General features: G+C 51.4%; 1 pseudogene; it reads right to left on the reverse strand.

Moving 5' to 3' along the window:
- Nucleotides 1–959: 959 nt before the first annotated feature.
- LOC103542059 (arylacetamide deacetylase-like 4) lies at nt 960–9882 on the reverse strand (annotated as a pseudogene).
- Nucleotides 9883–10305: the final 423 nt, after the last annotated feature.

The raw sequence follows: 10305 nt of genomic DNA on the forward strand, positions 1-10305 counted from the left end.
TAGACAGCAGTAAGGCCCAGGGCTATTACAGATGCATCAAGCAAACAGGGGCCCAATGCTAAGTCTGATGCGCACTGCCCCCAGCGTGCAGTGCAAAGACTCCCTCCCCTTTCCCTGGGAGCAGGGAAAGCGGTACCGTCTAAGGCAGGGCGAGTTCTTTGTAAACGTGGGAACAATATATAAACTCCCCTAGGGAACGCTGTTTCCATATCCCAGATGGCATCCGGAGGTTCCCAAGACAGCCCTGCCTCTGAGAACCTGCCTGCCTCTGGGTAGCCAGTGATCTGACTTTGAAATTCGGATTATAGACTTGAGTTCAACAAAGCTCACAGCCCCCCAGAGCCCACCATTTTCCTCATCACCTCCCTCTCGCCTCTTCTCCCGTCTCCCTTTCCCTTAATCTCCTCTGAAACCTCCCCCTAGTCCAGCCCAAGGGTGGCTATATCAACAGGAGAGTTCCATTGCAACAGCATTTCTCAGGCCAGCTGGAACCAACGTGGAACCAGTCTGTTGGAATTGGCTGGTGACCTCTGACCCCAGGGACAATTAGGTGCCCCCTCCTCCAACAGGAACCACGGCCCCGAGCAATGCTTTGGCACCACGGTATAGACTCACCATGGACAGTACCACCAGCTGTTGGCCTTCACCCCCACAGACCTTGTGTGTTAGGGCCTTGAGAAATGTTTAAAGGCACTTTTTTCTCCCTTTGATATTTATTTCTCCTGAATGAGAATGTTAGAGAATGTTGCTAGATCCAGAATTGAACGTTGTTGGCGCTGGAAGGAAAGAGGCACAGTTTGGATTCTCTTAAATACTGAGCAAGACTGTTCCTAGATGACTTCTCGTCCTCCCCACGTAGGCCAGGCCTTGGCTTAGCATCTCCCTAATCAATGAAATAGGGTTCACAAAGGGCTCAGCTGGTAGTCCGCATTTTCCATGCCCTACTCAGGGCCCCAGGGTCACCATACGCTCTTTATATAACGGACCACAGCATTCACCATTTTCAGGGAGCATGGAAAAGAGAAAGGCTTCTTATCAAATAACGTTATAGGCCCAGGAAAGCCATACTCCACATAGAACCACGTCATGAGGACTCCCTGGTCCTCCAAGTGCTTCTCAGAGAGCAAGTGTCATCGTGGAGGATGTCATTCTCACCGCTCCCCAGGATGGCCTCAGGACGCTGAGCGAGCGAGAGTCTCGGCGTCTCTTACGAGGGGTGAATTTTCTGCACCCAAAATTTGTTTTCTAGGTAGGCAGCCTCCCTAAAGGCGGCCAGGGAGGCCGGTCCTGTGGCCGAGTGGTTAAGTTCTCGCCCTCTGCTTCGGCGGCCCAGCGTTTCACAGGTTCGGATCCTGGGCGCGGACATGGCACCGCTCATCAGGCCACGTTGAGGCAGCGTTCCACATGCCACAACCAGAGGACCCACAACTAAAATACAGAACTATGTACTGGGGGGCTTTGGGGAGAAAAAAAGGGAAAAGTTTAAAAATTTAAAAAAATCTTTAAAAGTGCCCAGAAACAGGGGTTGGCAGCCCGTCTTCTTGAATCTCTCAGGTATGATGTCAGGGCTGAGGCACCTCCTGTCCTTCCTCCAGACATCCAGGGTGTGAAAGCACTGTTCTCGACGGCACGCCACCAGTAGGAGTGGATGATCAGATGTTTCAACACACAAGTCGTCACGAACTTCCGGGAGAGGAACGGGAGGTTTTGGTTCTGCTGGAAGGACAACTGCGTAAATCAGGCTGGGCCCCGACCCGGGGACACCTGATCTGCCACCAAGGTCTGGGTGACAGAGGTCAGAAACCTTTCCCAACGTTGTCTCCCCAGATTGCAACCCGGAGGATCCACCCCCTCGGTTTTCAGGGCCTTCAAGAAGCGAATGGGGGCCTTCAGGCAGTCCTGGGAAAGGACCCGGGAATGGCGATCAGGAAGCCTGCGGGACCTCGGGAGCAAGCAGCGAACAAAAGCCACCAGTGTGGACAGGTGCCGCTGGGAAGGTGTTTCAGTTGTGTCCTCAACGCCCCCTTGCAATCCCGTATCTGATTAAACCCTCAGAATGACCCCGAGGTAAGGATTTCAATCCCATTCTTGGCATAGGAGGATTGAAGACCCTACCCTTAGCCTAACGGGCAGGGATTCCTGTTTCCTTCGAAACTCTGCCCTGTTTCCTGTGGATGGAGGCACCCCACACAAGAGTGTGCAACGTGAAAGCTATTGGCGCTGGGAGCAAAACCACCGGCGATGCCAGGAGGAGCGAATGAAGCGACTGCCCGTCCCCCTGCCTGTCAGGAGAGAAAAGGATGGACAAAGCAAAGGCCACGTTTGTTCTGACCCCATGGCTCCAAGGGTTGCCTTCCCTCCTGGGGTCGCGGGGAGGAGAGAAGGGCTTGGGGAGCGTTCTGAGGGAGAAAGTGTAGAAGCGGGGGGCAGGGCAGAGCTGAGCCCGTGGAAGGACAGGTGCCGCGGCCGGCGGGAAGCATCCCCAGGGTTGGTGCGAGCCCCAAAAGTGTGGCTCCTCATAGGAATTCAAGAGCAAAGAGAAGGAGCTTAAAGCGAGCTCCTAGATGTGGTGTACACACAACGGAACAGCCATGAGAAAGAAGGGAATCCCGCCATTTTCAACAACTTGGATGAGACTTGAGGGCATCATGCTAAGTGAAATAAGTCAGACAGAGAAAGACAAATACTGTATGGAATCACTCATATATGGAACCGAAAAAAGCCACACTCAGAAAAACCGAGTAGATGGCAGCTACCAGGGGCTGGGGGGCCGGGGGCTGAAGGGAGGGGGAGATGAGGGGATACCGGTCAGAGGGCACAAACTTCCACTTATTAGATTAACAAGTTCTGGGGACCTGGCGTACAGCATGCTGATTACAGCTAATAATACCGTACGATATCCTCGAAAGCTGCTAACAGTAGATCTTAAATGTTCTCACCACGAAAAAAACCCCAGTAATTACGCGATGGAATGCAGGAGTTAGTTAATGCTGTGACGGTATCATTTTGCAGTATATACACGTATCAATCAACACGTTGTACCCAAATTTACACAATGTTGTCTGCCAATTATATCTCAGTAAAGCTAGGGAAAAATTAACTTCTAAAAATGGTAAAACACTAACTAACTAATGTCTGAATCAAGATAGGAAAATAGAGAGGAATGAGTTTAAAAAATAGAAACAGTTTGGCTAAACCGCTCAGATTAGAGTTTATTTAAAACATGGTCATCATCCTAAATTTTATTTGAGATTGTTACTAATCGTCTTTTCTGTTCCTTCAAGCTATCATTTAAAAGCATCAAAAAAGTATATTCTAGGGGCTGGCCCAGTGGCACAGTGGTTAAGTGCGCATGTTCTGCTTTGGCGGCCCAGGGTTTGCCGGTTCAGATCCTGGGTGTGGACCTGGCACCGCTTGGCAAGCCATGCTGTGGTAGGCGTCCCACATATAAAGTAGAGGAAGATGGGCACAGATGTTAGCTCAGGGCCAGTCTTCCTCAGCAGAAAGAGGAGGATTGGTGGCAGATGTTAGCTCAGGGCTAATCTTCCGCAAAAAAAAAGTGTATTCTACTTGAAAGATTAAATTTGGAAGAAGCTCATAAGGAAAAATGACACCTTAGACTAGTAGCTTTCAACCTTTGTTAGAACCACACAGTTTCTTTTTCTACTAAAATGGTGAGGGAGCCCTGTTGTATAAAATAAGATGGGCAGTTGTTCCGGTTTTGCCCGAGGATAAGGGGTCTGGAGCCCCCCCACTCTTCTTCCTCTTTGACCTCCACGGCCACCTCTGGGGCAACACGGAGAACCCCAGTGCTCTAAGAAACCCAGTTTGAAAAACGCCACCTTCTATTAGCCTTTGAATTTTGTTTCCTTTCAAAGTGGCTCTAAAGCATCATCTTTAAGGACAGGCTGTGACGGATTGATTGTAGCTTTGCAACATTTCCTCAGTCTCGGGTACCAACATGGGTTCCCTCGTAAACGCAGGTGAACACACACTGTCTGTAGGGTCCCCGCAGTGAGGTGACCCCAGCACCAGGAGCAGCAGGCACAAACTTCAGTTTCCGTTTTCCATTTCTGGAAGTGAAGACACCTCCCTAAATGTTGAATATGCAAATATGGCATTATGAACGAGCTAACAAACACTGTGTATTAGAACTGCCGACCTTCGGGCAGAGGCAGAAGTGGCCAGGGTCTTCCCTGGTCCCTCTTGCCCACCCAGGGCGGGGGTGACGCCTCTGCAGAACCGAAAGGTCGACAGGCTGAGCTTCTCCAGGAGCCGAGGTGGGGAGTCTCATCGTGTCCTGACAGAGTGAGGGAACACCTAGACCAGAACATCTCCCTGTGCTTCGTGCCTCTCGGAACATGTCCTCCGGGGCACCGTCCACCGGCAGCCCCCTCGCAGCCTGAAGAAACTTACCTGCCTTTCCACCTCCACCAGCCGCTCCATCAAGCTTGGTGAGGCCCACGAGCCAGGTCTTTTCATCTCTCTAGAATAGCGATATCCTTAGCAATTTCCCGGAATGTATAATGCAGGTGCTTATTAACACCTCTCAACGTTGAAGGGGTACTTTCATTAGCACAAAGCCCTTCGGAGATGTAGAGTCTGAGGGAAACTCCAATGGTGGATGTCCAGACTTGTGACTTGTGGGAGGGACATTTCAATCACATGTGAAACACCCTGTTTGGGGGTATATAACCACTATGTGCACCCCACTTCTTCGGTGCCCTTTCTTCCTTCGGGAAGAAAGGCCCCAGGCCATGGTTCCTCATAAAGCTTTGTTTAATTTTCTCTTGCTATTCTGTCTCACGTGAATTTAATTCGTTCTCCAGCCAGACGAACCCATATTTGGGAAGAGGAAATGTCTTCCTTCCCTACAGAGCTAAAAGGGAAATTTGTAGCTTCTCTCATTTGCCTCCTCTAAATTCAGAACAGCTGCGGGGTGGGCACAAGCGGCAGGATTTCCCAAATTGCAGCAGGCAATGCCAGCGTCAGGGGAGGCTGTGAAAGACAGACCCCACAGAGAGAAGGGGCAGTGGGTGCACGCTTCATTAACACCGTTTGAGGGAGGTGGCAGAGGGAGGGTCAAAACTGAATCAGGTGGGCAGCTCCCAAGTAGGTCTCATCCCCAGCTGCCTGGACCCCACCCAGAGACTGACAGTCAGCCTGGGGTGGGGCCTGGGTGTACGGCTTTAAAGCCCCCAGGTGATTTTAAAGCACAAGCAGCAGCTGGCCTGGTGGCATAGTGGTTAAGTTCACATGCCCTGCTTTGGCGGCCCGGGGTTCACAGGTTTGGAACCCGGCATGCACCTAACACTGCTCATCAAGCCATGCTGTGGTGGCGTCCCACATAAAATAGAAGAAGATGGGCAACAGATGTTAGCTCAGAGCCAATCCTCCCCAGCAAAAAAAAAAAAAGAAAGAAAGAAAGAAAGAAATCACAAGCAGCCAGTGGAGACCCTGCTAGCCACATCTGGGTCCTGGTGACATTTGCCACTTCACCTCCCGGCTCTGTCACCCGACATTCTTCCCCTCAAGCACCTGTTCCAGAGCTCTGTGCTTGCTGCCCCTGCTGCTTAGACTTAACAGGGCTGGAACCAGGGTGAGGCAAGCAGGCACTCGCCCTGGGTGCAACATTAAGGGGACGCCAACACGCTCCGTACCTGAGATAAATAATCCTTTGGTGCGATGTTTTAAGGAATCAAAATGATGCTGAAAGCATCAGTGATGAACACCTATCAACACTTTAAATAGCTAGGGTCCCGCTTTGCGTTTGCCCAACTCGCCCACTTCTGTTGGATCCTACCTTTATATAAATGTTGATATTTGGTTCATCATAGTTTTTTGCATTAATATTGATTTTTTTAAAATATTGTATTAAAAAATTACTTATCTTGAGGATGCAGTTTTTGGTGCCTCTTTCAACATGCAGCCCGAGGCAAGCACCTCATAGCGTCACCCCGTTCCAGGCCCGCTTAGAATGCTCTTTCCTGGCCCCGCAAGGCCGGCTCCTTCTTACCCGTTGGGCTGGGTTTGAAATTTCCCGTCTTGGGGAGGCTTTCTCTGATCGGGAAAACTAAAGAAGCGCCAGAGGCATTCTCCACCCCCTCACCCTGCGCTGTCACAAGACAGGAAACTACCCGACATGCGTTGCCCTTCGTTGTCCAGCCCCCTCTCTGGAATCGGCTCCATGAGGCTCTTTCTTGTTCTCCACTGCATTCCCCGTACCTGGAAGAGGGTCTGACACAAAGCAGGTGCTCAGTAAATAACTGCTGAGTGAGCCCTGGCTTTACTTTAGGAGGTGTCATCCCCACACGGAGGACGGGTAACAGTCTCAGCCAACTATTGGGGTGCTCTCGGGGGCCTCTGAAAGGGAAGAGTGATCTTGGACAAGGGGGGGCGGGTGAACAGAAGATGGGAGACATTCATGGTTAACTTCTGAAAAAGGGAGAGCGTCCCAGCAGCCAATTCAGATGCTGGTATTTCCACCGCCAGGTGGCAGCACACCCTAATCTCAGGGAGTTTCATGATGGGAGAAGCCAGCCTCTTTCCAGGGGCCAATTTCCCCACGGGTCCGTCCAGCCACCGACGCATCCACTTGATTGTTCATGAGCACAACATTTCGTCTAGCTATCCGCCCATCCATCCATCTACATATTCACGCACTTACACATTCACTCAACAAACGAAAACCACAGGCCGGGCAGAGGGGATACGCCAGCAACCAGAAGCCTTCCCCGCACCCTTGGAGCTTCCATTTTTAGTTGAGGGAAGACAGACAGTAAATAAGGGAACGCATGAAGAGCAAGATAAGTTCAGATCGGACAAGTGCCATGAAGAAAATGTAGAAGGATGATGTCGGGGAGGGAGATGGGGACGGGGTAGGGCAGTGGAGTGGGCAGGGAGAGGTCGTCAGATAAGGTGGGCAGGGAGGCCACCCTGGGGAGGGACATTTGAGGTCCGACTGGAAGAACGAGGGGTCGCCTGTCATGCAAAATCAGGGGGAGCGGGGAGACATCTCTTGAGGCCGAGGGAGAAGCCAGTGCCGAAGATTCCGAGTGGAAGCAGCCTGGTGTGGCCGCGGCAGAGGCAGACCCAGGGGGCCAGGTGGGAGAGGCGGGCAAGGCCAGCTCGGTCAGGGCCTCGCAGGCTGTAGGGGGAGTTTGGGTTTCATCTAAGGGTGCTGGAAAGCCACAGAGGGGGTTAAGCGCAGGCCTGACGAGCTCTGGCTTGTAGTTTTCAGGGCCGTTTCTGGCTGCTGGGGGAGGAAGAGACTGTGGGGCCGGAGGTGAAGCAGGCAGAGCAGGTGCAGGGGTGAGGGGTGAAGAGGTGCAGGCCGGAGAAGAGGCATATGGGATCTCGGAGGTATTGCAGAGTCCAAGAGAAACACACAGGTTGGGGCTGTATCGCCGGGGGAGAACAGACAGGACCAGCGAGGGCTGTGGGTGGTGCGGGAAGAGAGGAGGCCACGAACGCCCCCCTGAGACACATCACTAGCCTCACCCAGAGCAACACCGTCAGAGGACAGGAAAGAACGTCTTCCATGTAGGTTTGCACACCAGCAGCTCACTCGAGCCCAAAGCCCTTGGTCTGGGCTCCCTATAAAAATCTCCAACTGCTGGATTTCTCAAAAAATTAAAAATAGAAATACAGTATCACCCAGCTATCCCACTACTGGGTATTTATCCAAAGAACTTGAAGACAACAATTCAAGGAGACTTTTGCACCCCTGTATTCATTGCAGCCTTATTCACAATAGCCAAGATGTGGAAGCAACCCAAGAGCCCATCAACTGAGGAATGGATAAAGAAGATGTGAGATATATATATATATATACATACACAATGGAATACTACTCAGCCATAAAAAAGACAAAATTGTCCCATTTGCAACAACATGGATGGACCTCGAGGGTATTATGTTAAGCTAAATAAGCCAGACAGAGAAAGACAAACACTGCATGATTTCACTCACATGTGGAAGATAAACAGACACATGGACAAAGAGAACAGATGAGTGGTTACCAGAGGGGAAGTGGGTTGAGGGGTGGGCACAAGGGGTGAAGGGGCACACCTATAAGATAACCGGCAAATAATAATGTACAACTGAAACTCCACAATGTTATAAACTATTGTGACCTCAATAAAATAAAACAAAATATTTTTTAAACTCCAACTGCTGACTCCTTTGAGTTACTCCAGAAAGTTCCCAGGGTGGAGTGGGCAGAGCTGTGCGTCTCCATGGGGCTCTTCCTTTACCTAGCCTCAGGGAAGCGCCTCCCCCAGGCTCCAGAATCAGCTGCCCCCCCCCCCCCCCGCTGCCCCCCCTCCCCCGTGGAAGAAGCTGATGCCTCCCGGGGTGGGGGATGCGGATGTGCGCGGGAACAGTCTCATGGATATGGTTCCCAGTTCCCAGGATGCCCCAATGCATTTCTTCCCTGGAGAGACCCACACACACACACACACAAGGCTTTAGTTTCTCGAAAGGAAATTCCAGCAAAACCATTATTTCTCGCTTGAATTGGAGGAGAGTGAGGTGTCCTCAAGGTGGAAATGGCTGCTTTTCACACCACTTGGGCCACATCTGAGGAGGACACCGGGCCTCCGTGCTGGGCCGCCCTGGACCTTCAACAGCTCTGAGCGCCGTAAGGCCAGGGCGCTTCCTGTCGGCGCAGGTTGGCTCCAGCTCCCCACCCCTCCACTGTATCTCCCCACACACTCTGGGCCCACCCAGGGCCCGCAGTGCTCTCTGGGAGCTATGGATGTCCCCTCTCTCCTGCCACCTCCTGCCAGGCTGAGATTTCTGCATTGCACGTCCCGAGCGTGGGCACTGTCGTGATTTTGCTCTCAGCGATGCTGGGCGGGGCTCTCTCTCTCCCTCCTTCCCTCTCTCTCTCTCTGTGCCCTGCTCCTCTGTTCCCTCTGACTTTTGCTTCCCTCTCTCTCTTCCGACTTCCTCAAGACAGAGGCCACACTCTCTTTCGTGTCTGCTCGTCAGTTTCCCTCCCTCTTCCCTTCCCTTCCTCTCTCCCACCCCCCTCCTTTTCTCCCTTCAACATCAAACATTTCCCGCCTGCCAATCACTGGTTGGTTTCTGAGGATTCCAGAACAATTTCAGACCCAGTCCCTGCCCTCAAAGGGCTCACAGCCCCGGAGGGATGACCAGCTCCAGCCGCAGCATCCTTCACGCTCGGTGCACTTGATTGCTCAGATCTAAGCTCCTCGGAGGCGGGGACTGCCTCATCCACCTTGGTGAGCCCCGCCCCGAGCGCAGGGCCTGGCACCTGGCAGGTGCTTCCCATGCTCATAAGTGAGTTCACCCAGCATCTCAGGGCGGCCGCACCAGCCGGGCCCGGAGCAGGGATCCTACAAGAAGCCAAACTGTGGTTTCCAAATCTGCTGCAGCTCTAGGCACAGGCTGGACCTCAGGCATTGTTAAACCATTGATGCTCCCGTTTGTACTACTATTAATAAATTATTATAAACAATAACATTATAATAATGTTATTTTATAACTATATAAAAATATTGTAAATTTATATGTAAACAATATATGTCTGTAATATTTCTATATAAGCAATATGTGTTTGTAATAGTATAAATAATAATAAGTAATAATCAATCTTCCCTCACTTGCCTCTGTCCGAAACTGCCAGCTCTGGAGCACGTGGACTCGCTGTTGGAAAAACCAAAGCAAATCGAACTCCTTGGTCGTCTCTAGCGACCTTTCCGAAAGTCACGCGAAGAGAGGTTTATTACCACCTTGCATTGCTCAGAAGCCCAGGAACAGTCACTCTTCTAGGTGCTGGAGACAGAGACAAATGAGACGTGATCTTTGCTGACCAGAAGCATTCGGTTTGCTGGAAGGAGACGCGTAGATGATCATATCCGCGCAATACAGCCTTAGAGGGGCTCTGAGGAACTCTGAGCGGGGGACTGAGGGCCTCTGAGCAGGCAGCAGCCATCACTGTGAAGGGAGCGGGACAGGTCAGGGGTGGCTTCAGTGAGAACACGGCCTTGAGTTTGGATGTGAAGGTCAGGTTGGTGTCCATCTACCTGGTGGAATCACACAGAGAGGATGCCTTTATGTCTGGCGTCCTTCACTCAACACTGGGTTCGTGAAATTCTTCCACGTTGTATAGATTGGTCCGTTCATTCTCGTTCTTGCATAGCATTCCATTGTATGAATATACCACCACTTTTTGTCCTCTCTGCTGGTGATGAACATTTGCATTTTTGCCAGCTATTAATGTATTGCTTCTCAGGCCCAAATCAGCATTTTTGCCTGCTCTGTGAAAACAGAGCTGGA

This window comes from Equus przewalskii, chromosome 2, assembly GCF_037783145.1.
Source record: "Equus przewalskii isolate Varuska chromosome 2, EquPr2, whole genome shotgun sequence".
NCBI classification, from domain to species: Eukaryota; Metazoa; Chordata; class Mammalia; order Perissodactyla; family Equidae; genus Equus; species Equus przewalskii.